Source organism: Mirounga angustirostris, unplaced genomic scaffold (assembly GCF_029215605.1).
Source record: "Mirounga angustirostris isolate CCGP_5_RB_7025 unplaced genomic scaffold, mMirAng1.0.hap1 SCAF_8, whole genome shotgun sequence".
NCBI lineage: Eukaryota > Metazoa > Chordata > Mammalia > Carnivora > Phocidae > Mirounga > Mirounga angustirostris.
Genome location: NW_026991716.1, coordinates 41334 through 55696, shown reverse-complemented (window position 1 = coordinate 55696; position 14363 = coordinate 41334). Strand labels below are relative to the sequence as shown.

The 14363-nt window shown below is 54.3% G+C and overlaps 1 protein-coding gene across 1 annotated transcript in view; it reads left to right on the top strand.

Annotated features, from left to right (window-relative positions):
- LOC135365510 (TBC1 domain family member 22A-like) overlaps nucleotides 1-14363 on the top strand; it is a 136466-nt gene that overhangs the window by 100902 nt on the left and 21201 nt on the right. The window contains exon 8 of the mRNA XM_064597038.1: nucleotides 6408-6522. The gene's annotated coding sequence lies outside the window, so the exon portion shown is untranslated. The remainder of the gene's footprint in view (nucleotides 1-6407; nucleotides 6523-14363) is intronic.

Sequence of the window (14363 nt, the reverse complement as noted above, 5' to 3'; positions counted from 1 at the left end):
AAGGAGGATGCTCGGACGCTTCTCCTGTGGAGAACGGAGCTGATGGGTGGACGTGGGTGCTTTGCCTTGCGCTCACGTGGCACACTCTCCCCATGCCCGGGCCTTGGCTTGTGGCTTGGAGATAGGAGAGTCTTCCGATGATGAACATGAACCCCCCGCATACGGGACCGGGTCATCCTGCGAAGCGTGATGGCTCTGACTCAGCCCAGGGGCATCCCGAGCCCTGCGTTGTCCCCTTGCCTCCTGGCCGCGTCCCCCTCTGTGCTCTACTCCTCCTGCCTCCTGAAGAACTCCGCGTCAGCCTTCACCGCGCTGTTTGCCTGTCGCCTCCTCTTCAAGTCTCCCTGGGCCACGTGCTCTCCCACCGCCTCCCCTCAGTGCAGCTGAGTCCCCCTGCCCTCCAGTCCATTTCGCCTCTCCAACAGGTTGGGGGCCCCTGACGTCCCCACCGCCTGGCATCTGAAGAGCTGGGTCTGGAGCACCACCTGATGGAGAAACAGAACGGAACTGCCGGTCCGGCTCCCAGGTGTTGTCTGAGGTCTCGTCGGAACAGGAAGGTCCAGGTGCTCACCAATGGCACAGACCTTGGAGAGCAGAGGCAAGAGGGGGCTCAAAACGAAGGGTGGAGGACCCGGATCATTCACACCTCCATCCAGCAAAGAGTTCCACGGTTTTCCTCTGGGTCCGTTACGTGCCAGGCCTGAGAGCACGGAGTGAGCGGGATGCAGGAGGACCCTTCCTCAGGGGGCTCAATGTGGGAGTGGTTGGAGCTGCGGCCTCGGAAGAGGGGCTGCTGGCCCGGCTGGGGCAGTACAGGAAGTTGGCTCTCAGGAGGCGGCTCTGGAACTCTGACCTAATGCTGCAGATCAGGGGTGCCCGGGCGTTGCAGGGGGAAAGAACACGTGCAGGTGCCTTGAGGTGGGGACAGAAGTTACTGGTTTGGTGAGAGAGGACCCAGCGGAGGTGACAAGGTGGGGAAGGGAGTGGTAGGCCAGGCACCTTGGAGTCGGGGCCAGGAGTTTGCATTTACCCTCTGGCGATCACGGTGTGACCTGATGTGTACCGGGAGCTCTGCTGCCTCTCTGGGGGGTGTGCGGTCCGGGGTGTTAGCAGGGGGACCAGACACGAGATGACGGTCACCAGCTGGTGGCAGTGGAGTCGAGAGCAGGGGTTGGAGCTGGCTGTTTTGGAGGCTGCTGCGGGGGTGAAGACGTGAGGGAGCCCCCGCTGTCCGTGGCCTCGAGGCTGGACCTCTGGGGTGATGACCCGCAGACATGTGTCTCTTTTGTGGCAGGGCAAGGATTTGCGTCCGTTGTCACAAACCTCCACGGCAGGCTGTGCTCTTCGGCATTTTAGCCTGCCTGTCTTGTTAAAAGCCATTTTTGGGGTGCCTGGGTGGCTCGGTTAAGCGTCTGCTTCACTCAGGTCATGATCCTGGGGTCCTGGGATGGAGCCCTGCATCGGGCTCTCTGCTTAGCGGGGAGTCTGCCTCTCCCTCTGCCCCTCCCCCTTCTTGTGCGCGCTCTCTCTCTCAAATAAATAAATACAATCTTTTAAAAAAAAAGAACCATTTTTGTTTTTGCTTGAACTACTTATCTCTTTATTTACATGTTACTGGGATTAAAGCCTTAATAGTATAATTATTTTCAGGTTATCAAGAGAGATCAAGTAGAGTTAAGTATAAATAATTTGAACTACCTGACTGATAGCTTTTCTTTAATTAATGGGAAATCTGAATTCTGGAAGTTTTCCCAAAGTAGTACAGATACAGGGCACTCTGCAAGCTGTGAGCGTGAGGGCCGGCCCCTGCTTCTGGAAGCCCCGCACGGGGGCCCAGGTGAAGGGGGCAGTAGGCGATTGCTAGGTTGTTGGCTCCCTTACAGAAGGCTTTGGAAGCACGTGAGCGGTCTGTTTGAGACTGAGAAGGCTCAGCTGCCTCCTCCTGCCTCCTTGCTCAGCCGTGTTCACCAGACGCGTTTGCCCCTGAGTGCTTTCCTCAGTTTCCCCAGGTAATGTCCTGTGGAGCCTAGTCCATCTCAGGGCAGCTTGCTCTGGCCTCTCCGCGAGGGAAGCTTTGGGACCTGGCCAGCAGGTCTCCCCCGCTGCTTTCTTAGACCTTCTGTGGTCTCTGGGCCCAGGAATCGCGAGCAGGCCACTCCAGTTGCCTGCCCAGGTGCTGGTTGCACTGAGAACACTCATGTCCCCTCCACATTCCCTGCTGTGCGGAGCCGGCTCAGTCATCTGCACCAGCTTTTCTTCTGTGCCAGGGTTGCCAAGCGAAAACCTGCATTCCTGCTTGTGAGTGGGGTTAGGGTGTGTGTGTGTGTGTGTGAGAGAGAGAGAGAGAGAGAGAGAGAGCGAGTGAGCGATAGCCAAGTGCTCTGAAAGTCTGGGGCTTAGTGACAGGGTTGGGAGGGGTCCATTGCTGACATGACCACTCCCCCAGGATAGTGAGATTGCAAAGCAGGAAAGGAGATGTCGGTGCCCTGAGCTCTGGCTTTTCCTCCAGTGCACACGCACGTGCCCCACACACCTGCCCGCACACAGGTACCACACATCTGTGTGCACACGCACCTCACACCTGTGCACACATTTCACGTGTCTGTGTACATGCATGTGTACACACCAGGCCCCTCTGATGACCAGGTCCCTGCTAGGCCTCGGACAGGTGGAAACCAAGTTTAGATGTAGTTTGCTCAGCAGGAGCTCATTGACGTCGCTGTTTCTTTCTTACCACATAGTTATAATTTTTTGGTGGTCTCTCGTTTTTGATTTGCATATGAAAGCATATGTACTAATGCAGATCGGTGGTGGCATTTTGTAGGCCTCACAAGACCCCCGTTTAGTCAGATACCAGCGTGGACTCCTGGCTCTGCTGCTCTGGGTGAATTGCTTACCGTGTGGCTGCCTGAGCTTTCTCATCTGTATGAGTTACCTGTTCCCGTGTAACGACATCACCACAAACCCAGCACGTCAAACAACACACACTTACTCCTATTTGTTGTCCCGCAGTTTCGGTGAGTCAGGAGTCTGGGCATGTCTTAGCTCAGGATCTCCCCAAGTGGCAATCAGGTGTGGTCTGGGCTGCAGACGCATCTGAGGCTTGACTGGGGAAGGGCCGCTTCCAGGCCCACGTGGTTGCTGGCAGGATTCGGTTGCTGGTAGGCTGTGGAGCTGTGGCCCGGGTTCCTTGCTGCTTCTCAGCTGCCCTCAGGTCCTGGGCACACGGCCCTCTCCTTATGCAGCTCACAGTGTGGGAGCCTGTGTCCTTGAAGTCAGCAGGGAGAGCGTCTCCCAGCAGGACGGTTGTCGTCCTCTGTGACATAATCTTGCACATCCCATCCCCTGTGCAAAGCAGGGTGCAGGGCTGTTCACACTCAAGGGGAAGGGGCCACACAAGAGCGCGTACACCAGGCGGTGGGGGGAGGCACAGAGCCATCCGGGGTCTGTCCACCACCTCGTCTGAAAGGGGTAGTAATCATACCTGCCTCCACGTGTAGAGGAGGATGAGCTAGTGAAGGTGGTCAGGACAGTAGCATTTAATCGATGTTAGCAACTACGTGATCACACTAGTGTTGTCATTCCTGGGGTTAGGTTGCCTACTGACGCCCACGTACTGCACCGTGGCATTCAGGGCTGTCCCCAGTGACGCCTTCCTGTCCTCAAGGCACTCCTCCATCTCTCCTTTGCTCTCAGTGGCCTCTGGAATGCAGTGTGTACCACTGTGGAGCCTTTCCACCCACGTGGTGAGGGGCTGACGCTGTCCTTTGTTCCCAGCCCTCCTCAGGCCTGGTTGTCATGTGGTGACCACAGAGGCCCTTGCTCCCTGCCTTGGGTCACCTGGAGGGTGCCGCAGACAGTGCCCTGCACCATGTGGTTCTCTGTTGTGGTGCCCTGCTCGGGTGCCCAGCCCGGGAGCTTCTTTCAGAGTAGGCTGACCCCATCTCTGGGTGCCCCGCTGCCATATCTTGAGGGTAGCCCTGTAGAGGGGACAAGGGCCATGCGAAGAATGGCCGAAGGAGTGGCCTGATCCCATCCTGGGTGCTCTTGGGGCCATCGAGCATCGCCTTGTGCAGGGGATGAAGGCCGTGCTGGGAATTGAAGGAGCCACACTCCACCAGGGAGGCATGGGCCAGAGTGGGTACTTCTCACCTCGCTTGGCCCCATTGTCTTACCTGTGGGTCTCCGGTTGGGGGCCTGCCTGACCTGACGGTGGGGATGCACCTCCGCTATTCAGGCTCCGCTGTTCCTGGCCATGTCGTGACTGAGCGTGCATGCACGGGAATTCCCCATCTTCCTGGTTGTCTTTGCTAGAACTTTCCAGTGTAGGGTAGAAACCGGCCAGTGAGCTGAACATATACTTCGGGGTCTTATTCGTGAGGAGATGCTTAGCTGACTTTCACGGCTCTGCACTGCTCTGTGGTGAACTGTCACAAGTTTGTCCTGCTGGGCACTGCCCCCGCTTGTCCTCGTGCAGCCTGGTCCTGCCCATTCTCTGTCCCTGGTGCGGTCTCGGCGCTGACTGTGCCCTCGCTTGCTCAGCCTGTCTCTACCCTGTCCACGGCGAGGAAAGGGTTGGGACACTGTCCCGGGCTTTCCTTGTGCCCAGGTGGCCGGGCAGGCCCGTGACTGCTGCGTGGCTGCCCGGATGCGGGGCAGTGGTGGCTAGGGTCTGCGAGAGGGGTCCTCCCCTGCATGGGCCCTGCGTGCCCGTCTGACCACCGTGCCACTGCAGTGACGGGTCGAGTGCTGCTTCCAGTGTCACCAGGGTGAGGGCGCCCAGTGTGGCGGCACGGTGTCAGCCATGTCGTGTTTGCACAAGAGAAATGGCAAATGATGCCACGTATTGAGTGGTTTTGGTCTTTTGCTCTTGTTTGAATGTTCTTGCTAGTTCTTGCTAGAAAGCGGTTGTAAAATGAGACACAGGTATGAACGTATGTGCATGAACGCACGACTCGTTCAGCAGCAGGTCCTTAGCAGCTGCCCTGTTGGGCAGGCTCTGTGCCCAGGTGCCCCGGCTTATGTGCTGGCTACTTTCTTTGTTGGGAGCAAGCACAGTGGATGGGGGCCTGGATTCTAGGGCTGGTGGTGCCCCTTGTTGCCCGTGGGCCCTGGGTTAAGAGACTTCCCCATCTAGGCCCCAGGGCCCCTGCTGTAGAGCTGTGTTGGTGCTGATTTGGGGATGCAGGCCACAAGCTCGGTGATATTTGGGAGTGAGGGCAGTGCAGAAAGGGGTTGACCTCCTCGGGTACAAGCGCAGTTAGCCCTACAGGCTTGACTTCTTTGGAAATGAGGCAATTCACGCGCTGTTTGGGCATTTGCTCATTGAGCCTGCCCCGTGTGCCTTCTTAGCATGAGGCCTGGGTCAGCAGTGAGGGTCTTGCAAGGAGAGAGAGGAGGCTAAGCTACTCCTGTGTCCATGGCCTGGGTGATGGAACGGCTGGTGGGAATGTATGTGATGGGAAGATGCTGGAGCAGGTGCTCTTGGGTGATGATAACTGTGCACTGATTAAACAAACCAAGCACATGGATACAGAGAACAGATTGGTGGCTGGGAGAGGTGGGGGTGGTTGTGGGTGCAATGGGCGGGGGTGTCAACGTAAAGTAAGTCAGGGATGTAATGGACGGTGTGCTAACTGTTTAATAATACTGTGTTGCATGTCTCAAAGTTGCTAAGAGATGTTCAGAGTCCTCATCACGAGAGAAGAAATTTGTAACTGTATGGTGACGGGTGTTAATTAGACTTACATATATTACAAAAGATCATTTTGTAATATATACCAATGTTGAGTCACTCTTCAAATATTGTACACCTGAAACTAATATAATGTCATATGTCACTTCTGCCTCATTTAAAACAGTCTGTTTACCATATGAGGGAAATTCAGAGCATCTTTCCATGTACCCCCTCCCCTGACCACAGCCCCCATCCCCCCACCATGCTTCCTTCCTTCTCTCCATTCACCCATCCATCCTTGGGTGCACCTGCCCGCCCGCCTGCCTGGCCCTCTGCTCTCCCGTCCCTCCACACGGAGGGAGCACTCACCCAGAGGCCAGGTGCTGCTGTACCACCTGACCACGTCCTGGGCAGCCGTGTGCAGTCTCTGCCCGCGGGGCTTGGGGCGGGGGCGGACAGTGTCTCCTGTGGGAGCCAGCTCGTGTGGCAGGGCTGAGCCCGGGGCTCCGTGAGACACTGCAATTGCTTTTAAGTCAGTAAGAAATTAAGATCATGGGGATTTTATAAAAAATTAAGTAGCGATTAATACTTTGTTTACATTTTTACTTTTAATGTTAGAGACAGTGAAAAATGTTGCTTGTATATATGTATTTTGAGGGAAAGAATGCGCACATTTTAAAGTTTCTGATGTGTTTACTTTTGCTTCACCACCTGTTCAATTTTCTTGCAGATTTTTGAAAGGATATTGTTTATATGGGCGATACGTCACCCTGTCAGTGGATATGTTCAGGGGATTAATGACCTTGTCACTCCTTTCTTTGTAGTCTTCATGTGCGAACACATAGGTAAGACCATATCATGATGTTTTTTTCCCTGCAGACATTAAACGTGAACTTTGGTGGCCTTGCCAAGTTACTATGCATCATTGCACCAATGTTGAGATGTGCCATTAAGTTAAATGTTGTAATGATAACTGAAAATAGAGAGTATAGTTTCCTCATTGACGCCAGCTTTAAAAGAAGTCTGTAAATCCACGTGTTTAACTACTGAAGAAGACATTAAGATGCAGTTTTTACTCTTACTGTCTTCTTTTTAACCATACACGAGGAGCATGGTTTTGTTCTGATGGCTGGCTTTCACGGGGTGGATTTGAATGGGTCGGGTCAAGGTGACAGAACGTTAGTCGAATGTTCTGCTGACAAGCTAAAACCTGAGCTTTGATTGCATTCTGCAGCACGTTGTCTCCTTTCTACCTTTGACGTTAGTAGCGGTTCATTTTATGGGAATGTTAATTACATGCAAAGAAATTGGTTTAACGGAGATTTAGGTTGGGCAGTGCGGTCTCTCTTTGAGTGCTGTGTATTTTTTTCTCCATTTATGGTATAGCAGTCAACTGTAATATAACTGTACCTGTTATGAACATATGTTAAGCCTTAGAAAAATTCTGAAAATATAAATGTGGGATCTACTTTTTAATTTATCTGTGGATAAAAAATAAATAACCAAAGGAGGGATTTGCCGTTTGCATGCAGCATTTTTATTAAAAACCAATTTTAATTTGTCTTCATGTGAACCTTCCCGACTTGATATTTGTTTGTTTTTATGAGATTGTGTCTTTAGCCGCTTCAGCTTCTCATCATGGTTGTGATCCGAGGGAGGAGGTTTGGCTGGGACAGATTACTCTCTGAGGCCGAGAACATGCTCGTTCAGTGCGTTTTATTGCAACCTCTTTGTTTTGTTCACGTTGTTCACGTTGCTGATTTCATAGGAGGGCTTTCATTGCTAAGCAACTAATGAGGACCACCACGGCTCCCTCTCTAATCGGCTCTCACGTAGGGGAGAAGCCTGCTCCGAGAGCGCTTGCCTTTCTGCTTCTTCCTCCCGCCTTGACAGATAATGAAAATGTTCTTAATGATCCTAGCACAGTAGGGCCTGTCAGTAGACTTCGGGGTTGTTAATTGAAAGAAGAAGTTCAGCTGAGATGGGATTAGAGAATTGATATTCCACGTTAAATAGACCATTTAATTAATGTGGTAAGTTTGTCTCAACTACTTTACCACCAACTCATGCCGTAAGACCCAAACCATCCTTAACTGGGTTTGCCTGAATCGTCAGCGAGACGGACTGTGGTGGTCATTGTCTAGAAGAGAGAAGAACCAGAGGAGCTAGGATTTGTGCTCTGTCCTGCCTTCCTGTGACACCCCCCTGCACACACGTGTGCACATGCACCAGGACGCGCACGTGCATCGAGTGGATGTACGGGGTGGTTTGGGGACATTTGTATGAAACGCACCATTTATTTCTGGCAGTTGGCTGTGTCTTTAAGTGGACATGTTTTACCTTTTGGTCCTGGCTTTCAGGTATGGTTGGTGGGTGTGAGTTCTTTCACCTCTTGCCATCCGCACTTGGGAGTGTTCGTGTGTCGGTCCTGGTCCACCTCTCCTTACTTTAGAAAGCCTTAGGTCTGTTGAAGTGTCCTGGAGCCCAACCCGCCAGCCTCCTGTGCGGTAGTGTCATTCACGGAGACCTTCATGGGCGGGCGCCGGGGTGCTGGTCTTGGGCAGAGCACCAGCGTGTGGAGACCGCGTCAGTTCAAGTCAGCCTGTGTCGAGAGGGCATCTCCTGGTCCTCGGCAGGGTGGTAGGGACACAGGCGAGCAAAGCGAGTATGGTTCCTGCCCCGTTGAGCTTGTGGTTACAGCAGGAAGACAGGTTTTAAACCAGTAACGAAGAAGTTTAATGAAAACAGACATTCGTGTTATCTTGAGGTGCATGGGGTGCAGGAAAGCAAACCCAGGCCTAGGGCTCAGACGACTCTGTGGCGCTCCAGCTGTGCCTTGTGGGATGAGCAGGGGCGTCGTGTGGAGGGAGCGTGGGAGTGCAGTGGACGGGCTGAAAGACCTGCTGTGATGCTGGGCCTGGTGACGAGGGAGGGCGGTCCCCATAGGATGAGTCCCCGCGGCAGCTCTGGGACAAGTCTGCTGGGCGCGGGGAAGCCCGGGCGCTGTGCAGAAGCTCACGGGCATGGGGCACGCGTGCTGCCAGCCACTAGGCTGAAGGTGTTCTGGTTGGCTGGGTTTTTAAGCGGGTAAACCTTAGATGCTTTGCTTATTGAAGATCTTGCAGATACAGTTTTTTCTTTCAGAGGGTGAAACCTGGTCATAGGATTGTGTGGTTTGGATCCCTGAGCGTCCTGCAGGACTTTGGGGTCTGCATTCTGTTCCCACATGACCGTTCAGACGCTCGTGGTGCCCAATGGCACAGGGGTCAGCCCGCGTGCGCCCTCCCTCCCAAAAGATGCCCATGACTCTGTCCTCAGGGCACGCGTGTGTTGTTTTGGTTTTCCTTTCTTCTAAACTGAACTCTGGGAAACAGTCCCCATTAATTGAGGGGAGAAGAATCCCCTCCTGGTGTGAGATCCCACAGGCGCCCTCAGGCTGCGGTGGGCAGAGCTACCGGGCCTGATCGGGAGCCGGGCTTTGCCTGTGGAGGGTTTGTTGCGGGTCCCCGGCTCCAGGCCTGTCGTGCTCCTGCTGGTTCACGAGGGAGGAGGGGAATCCGGCATCAGCTCCAACGACTGTGATGTCCCAGGCAGGGGCAGCCACTTCTGAGCAGCAGGGGTCCTGACTTTGCAGGTCCTGCCACATAGCGGCCTTTTAATGCCATGTTTTGTGACTTGAAAAAGACGGAGATGGGAAGTGAACAGTGGCTGATGTATCTGGGGTTGACAAACAGGGTCTGATTCGGAGGACTTTGGCTCATCAAGTAGATTGACTGCTTCCTTTGCAGAGGGTTGGTTCATCTTCATGGGGAGGCTGGCCAGGATGATGAGTGGTGGAAGCAACTTGCAGGGCATGAAGAAATGGTCAGAGAACACGGGGAAGCCGGGAACAAGGGGAGAACAGGAGTAGCCTGGAAATGGAGCAGCATGGAGCTGGTCCAGTGGCCCTGACGGTCTCCCAGGGCTGTTAACACAGCGCTGGGATGGGTCAGAGTCGTGTGCCACTGGCTCAGGTCTCCTCGCAGAGCACCTCACACTGCTGGGGAAAGGCCATTTGGTCCCACTTTCAAAGGTCACAGCGTCCCCCGATGCAGGTTTAGCACACGCACATCTATGCTCACAGGCACACGCGTGTGTGCACGCACAGCACATGCCAGCCACCACTTGCCTACGTAAACGTGGCACAGATCCTTGACTGCCCTCTGAATGGGCCCACAGTCTTGGGTGGGCTCTGGAGGCTGTCATCCTCAGGAGGGGTGGGGGAGGAGGTCAGGAGACTTCCTGTGATCTCAGAGGTGGGGTGGCAGTGTGCAGAGCCCATCCAGGCGTGGAGGCTGGTAAGAACAGTCATTTAGGGCGCACTGAAGCCTGGGGAGTCCCCATGAGTGGAGTTCTATAACGGGAGTAGATGACATGCTCAGAAAATTCCGCCGTGGAAGAGTGCCCGATGCCAGGAAGGTTTGGGAATTTAAGGGGCTGAAGCCTTAGGGATAAGAAGCTTTAGGTGCATAGACACTAGGTTTGCCGATGTGTGAATGTGCCCGTTCTCGATCCGAGCCACGCCTTGGTGCCTGATCATGCAGAGTGCATCCTTGACCCAGAGGCCAGGCAGAGTGTGCAGGACTGCCTAGCCAGCACACCTGGTAGATATGTCACTTTCCTCTCGAAACAGGTATGTGACAGGTGCTTGAATTTTACCTTTTGGAAGTTAGAGGAAGCAGCAACGTAGCTGCTACTTTGGACTTAGTTCAGGCCCCTGAGGAAGGCAGGTCTAGAACAAGGTTGAGAGAGGACCCGCGCTGTCCCAGCAAAAACAAGGACCGTGTGCACAGAGAGACATCGTGGACCTCACCAGAGGCAGGTGAAGGCAGGGCCCGGCACTGGAGAGAAAGCCTGGCCGGCGAGGTGGTGAAGGGGTTGACGTAGAGGGGAAGGAGGCTGATGGGAGCGGAGGGTGAGGAGAAGGAGAAGTCTGGCATGTTCCTAGGGTCCAAGGTGGATGTGGTGCCATTGTCCTGGACAGGCAGCTGGTTTAGGAGGTGAGATGACCATTCTGGGTTCGGACACGTTGATCTGGAGCTGGGGGAGAGGTTTGCACTGGGGGTTGCGATGAGAATTGTAGCCCTGGGGGTGGCAGCTGAGAGGCGTAGCTCTGAATGTGCTTATCCAGAGTCCTGCGGTCACCAATGTGTTAGGGGTCTACGGGGACCTGACGGTGGAGGTTTATGGCTCGCTCCTACGTTGGCGTCTGGATGTCAGCAGTCCAGGCCTGTGCTCTGCTGGGGGTGAGTCATCGGGCCCCGTGGTAACGTTCAGCGCTGGAGCCTGGCCGCCGGGGTTCAGACCCAGGCTCTGCCCCTTACCAGCTGTGCATGGCCTTTGTCGACGTGGGAATCGGAGGGCATGGCACCATTGCCTTGGTTGCCGTGAGGCCCGCGGGAGTTACTGTGTGAAGAGCTTCGAGCCCGTGTGTGAGCGGCTGCTGGGTGCGTCTTCTGCACGTTCAAGGTCCGTCCAGGTAGCAGGTGTTGGCACTTCAGTCCTTCTTGTGGTCAGATGACCTCTGGTTGCATGGATACAGCACGTTCTAGTCATCCACATATCTCCTGATGGACGTTTGGGTTCTGTCTACTTTTTGGTTATTATCAATGCTGCAGCAGTGACCCCGCGTGCGAGCACCCCCCACGGCACTCGTTCCACCTTGCTTCTCTGGTTTACAGTAGCGTTTTGATACTTCTCGCCGACGCTCCCTGTGAACATCCAGGATAGGGTGTGTGTGTGTACGTACGTGTGTGTGTGCGCGCGCGCGCCACGTGTGCGTGTTTGTCGGCCAACATAAGCTACCGTGTTCCAGCTCCCATTGTTTCTGCACACAGCCTTGGGCCTGCCTGTCATTTGCTTCCCTGCCATGGACTTGCCGTCTGCAAAATAGAGACAATGCTTTCAGCTTCTCGCTGGGAGGCTAATGATTGAGTGTAGTACAGTGCTGTGGAGTCTTTGAAATAAAGTCACGAAGTACATGTACATTATTACAGCTCTAATGGTATTTATATTTAAATCATTATCATTGCAATAATAATATGCCATTTTGCCAATAAAACATGAAACCACTTCAGAAGAACATTTTAAGGTGATAGCCTTTTCTGGGGCTGGGCAGCAGTGTCTAATTTGGGGCCTCCACAGTTGGCTTTGTGATTCATGTATTATGTATTTGCGGAGAATCATCAAGGCTGTGCCGTCCTGCCCAGGGCAGAGGGTGGGGAAATATACAGTTGGTGTGATCGTACTGAGAGCAAGTGTTCGTCTGCGTTGACATGGTTGTATTTCACTCGGGGTGGGGGCTGTCACCAGCCTCTGGTGCTGCTTTTGGGCCCTCGGAGCTCAACTCTGTGATAATGTGTCATTAGGGCCGACCGCCTTTTGTCAGCTGTCCAGTTTCGGCAGGGATGTGGCGTGGGCAAGCGTCTTCGTGGTGACTGATGGGTTTTCTTTCAGATCCATACAAGATGCATAAACCTGATTTATAACCAGTGGAATTTGTGCTGCTTGAAGCAGAGGCTGAAGGGCAGAGCTTTAGGAGGAAGTGCTCCAGGGCCCACGGATGTGCGGGTGAGGAAGCTGGAGGCCGGCGCCCCTTTTCCTTTCCTGTCCCTGGGAATTGCACTTGGCTTACCGGAGTCGGACCAGTTTTTACATTTAGTTGGAGTCTCCGAGGAGACAGACAGGAGGCTGTTACTGTTAGTTTGGAAACCGCGCCCAAAGCCCGTGGACAGGCGTCCAATGGGGCAGTTGCCGGCAGAAGCTCGGTGAGTGCGCTCTCTCCGACGTCCGGGTGACCGCCCCGCACGCCCCTGACGCTCTGCAGCTGATGTGTCCCCTTGCAGCTTATCCCTTTGTTGGGCACTCCCTCCTTGGAGCTTTCTCCTTGGCTGGCTGCAGGAGGGGGGCCCCGCTGCCCCACCACCCCAGCCCCCGTTGCCTCAGTCCCAGGCCATTAGTGTCCTGCTCCTCTCCTTCTCCACTTGGGCGGCCTCTTGCCTCTTGTTGGGGGCTTCACCACTCCATGTTCTTGGATGTCCAGGGGTGGTTTGAGCAGGTTCAGGAACCTCCCGAAACTATGCGAATGTCCCACGTGTGCACATTGATCTGGAGAAGGGAGGCACCGTTTCACCAGACGTGGGTGGACGAGGGCTGACCTGCGAGGTTGAGACCTGGCGCTCTCAGCTGTCAAATCTCCAGCCCAGCCCTGCCCCCAGCTCTGCTCCTGTGTGTCCACCTGCCTCCTTGGCACCTGCTGGAAGGCGCAGGAACCGCAGTCTGCTGTTGGGGCAGATGCCGCACGCTGTCCCTCACCCGCGGCCTTGTGGGATTCTTCGGCTCTGGCTCTGTGCCTCTGCCCGTGTCCCGATCAGAAATGTGAGAGTGGCCCTGCGCTTCTCTTTCTCTTCCCCTCACGCCGTAAGCCTCCGGGTCTGGCCCACCCTGCCTCCTAAAACCCTTTCCTCTCCAGCCCCTCCCATCCTGATCTTCCTGGGCGTCAGGACCAGCGGGTCATCTTTCGCTCCTCCTCTGGCCTCGCTCCTCGGCAGCAGCTCCTGGCCCGTGTTTCTGGGACAGGCTTTCATCCTGTCTGATGCCACACATCCTCCCTGTGCTCTGGGCCTCAGCAGCCCGTAGTGTCCTCAGCAGTGAGACCTCCCGGGTTGTCCCTGTGGATGTTCCTCTGGCCCCTCACACTCAGTGCACTGCCCCCCCCCCCCCGCCAGCTTCCGCCGTCTGTGACAGCGTTCACTTGCTCGACGCTGAGGGACTCAAGCAGGGACAGCTCCGCTGTGGAGCGCCACCCATGCCCAGGCCTCCTCTCCATGCACCCCCTGCCTGGTGGTGGGGTCCTTGGGGCCTTGCCCAAGACTGCGGGTGTCAGGGGGTGGCGCTGCTGTTCAGCCCAGACCTCGGCCCTGGTGGGGGGTGCGTGCAGTCGAGGTGGCGGTCACCCAGCTGGAGGACCCGACATGGTAGGCCGGCCCACCCGCCCCAGGACTCCTCTCGCGTGCCTTCTTTTAGATTAATTGAGATCTTTTTACGATTCCGTTTTATCTCCTATGTTGGCCCTTCAGTTACATGTCTTTTTTTTTATTTTTTAGAGGTTGTTCTAGGGTTTACAGTACACGTTTTTAACCTATCACGGCCTACCTTCCGGTAATATTTTACCACTCGGCATACAGTATAAAAGTTTATAGCGTCATGCTCTCACTTCCTGTCTCCTGCCTCGTGTGACTTGTATGTGTGTATGTAGTACGATGTTGGACGTTTGCTTTTGACTTATCTTGTTTTTTTACATAAACTTTAAATTTTAGAACTGTTTTAGAGTTCTAGGAAAGTTGTAAAAATGGTATATGGGTCCCCTCCTGCCCTCTGCCCATTTCTCCTGCTATTAATGTCGCACATGAGGATGTTTGCCTCGACTAAAGAACCAATACTGAAAAATTATGATGACCTGTATTCAGATTTCCTTGGTTTTTACTAATGTGGTTTTTCGGTTCCAGGAACCCATCCAGGAAATCACAGGACATTCAATTGTTATGTCTCCTTAGGCTCCTCTAGACTGTGACAGTTTTTCAGATTTTCTTGGTTTTTAAAGACCTTGACAGTTTGAGTCCTTTCCAAGTATTGTGTAGAATGTCCC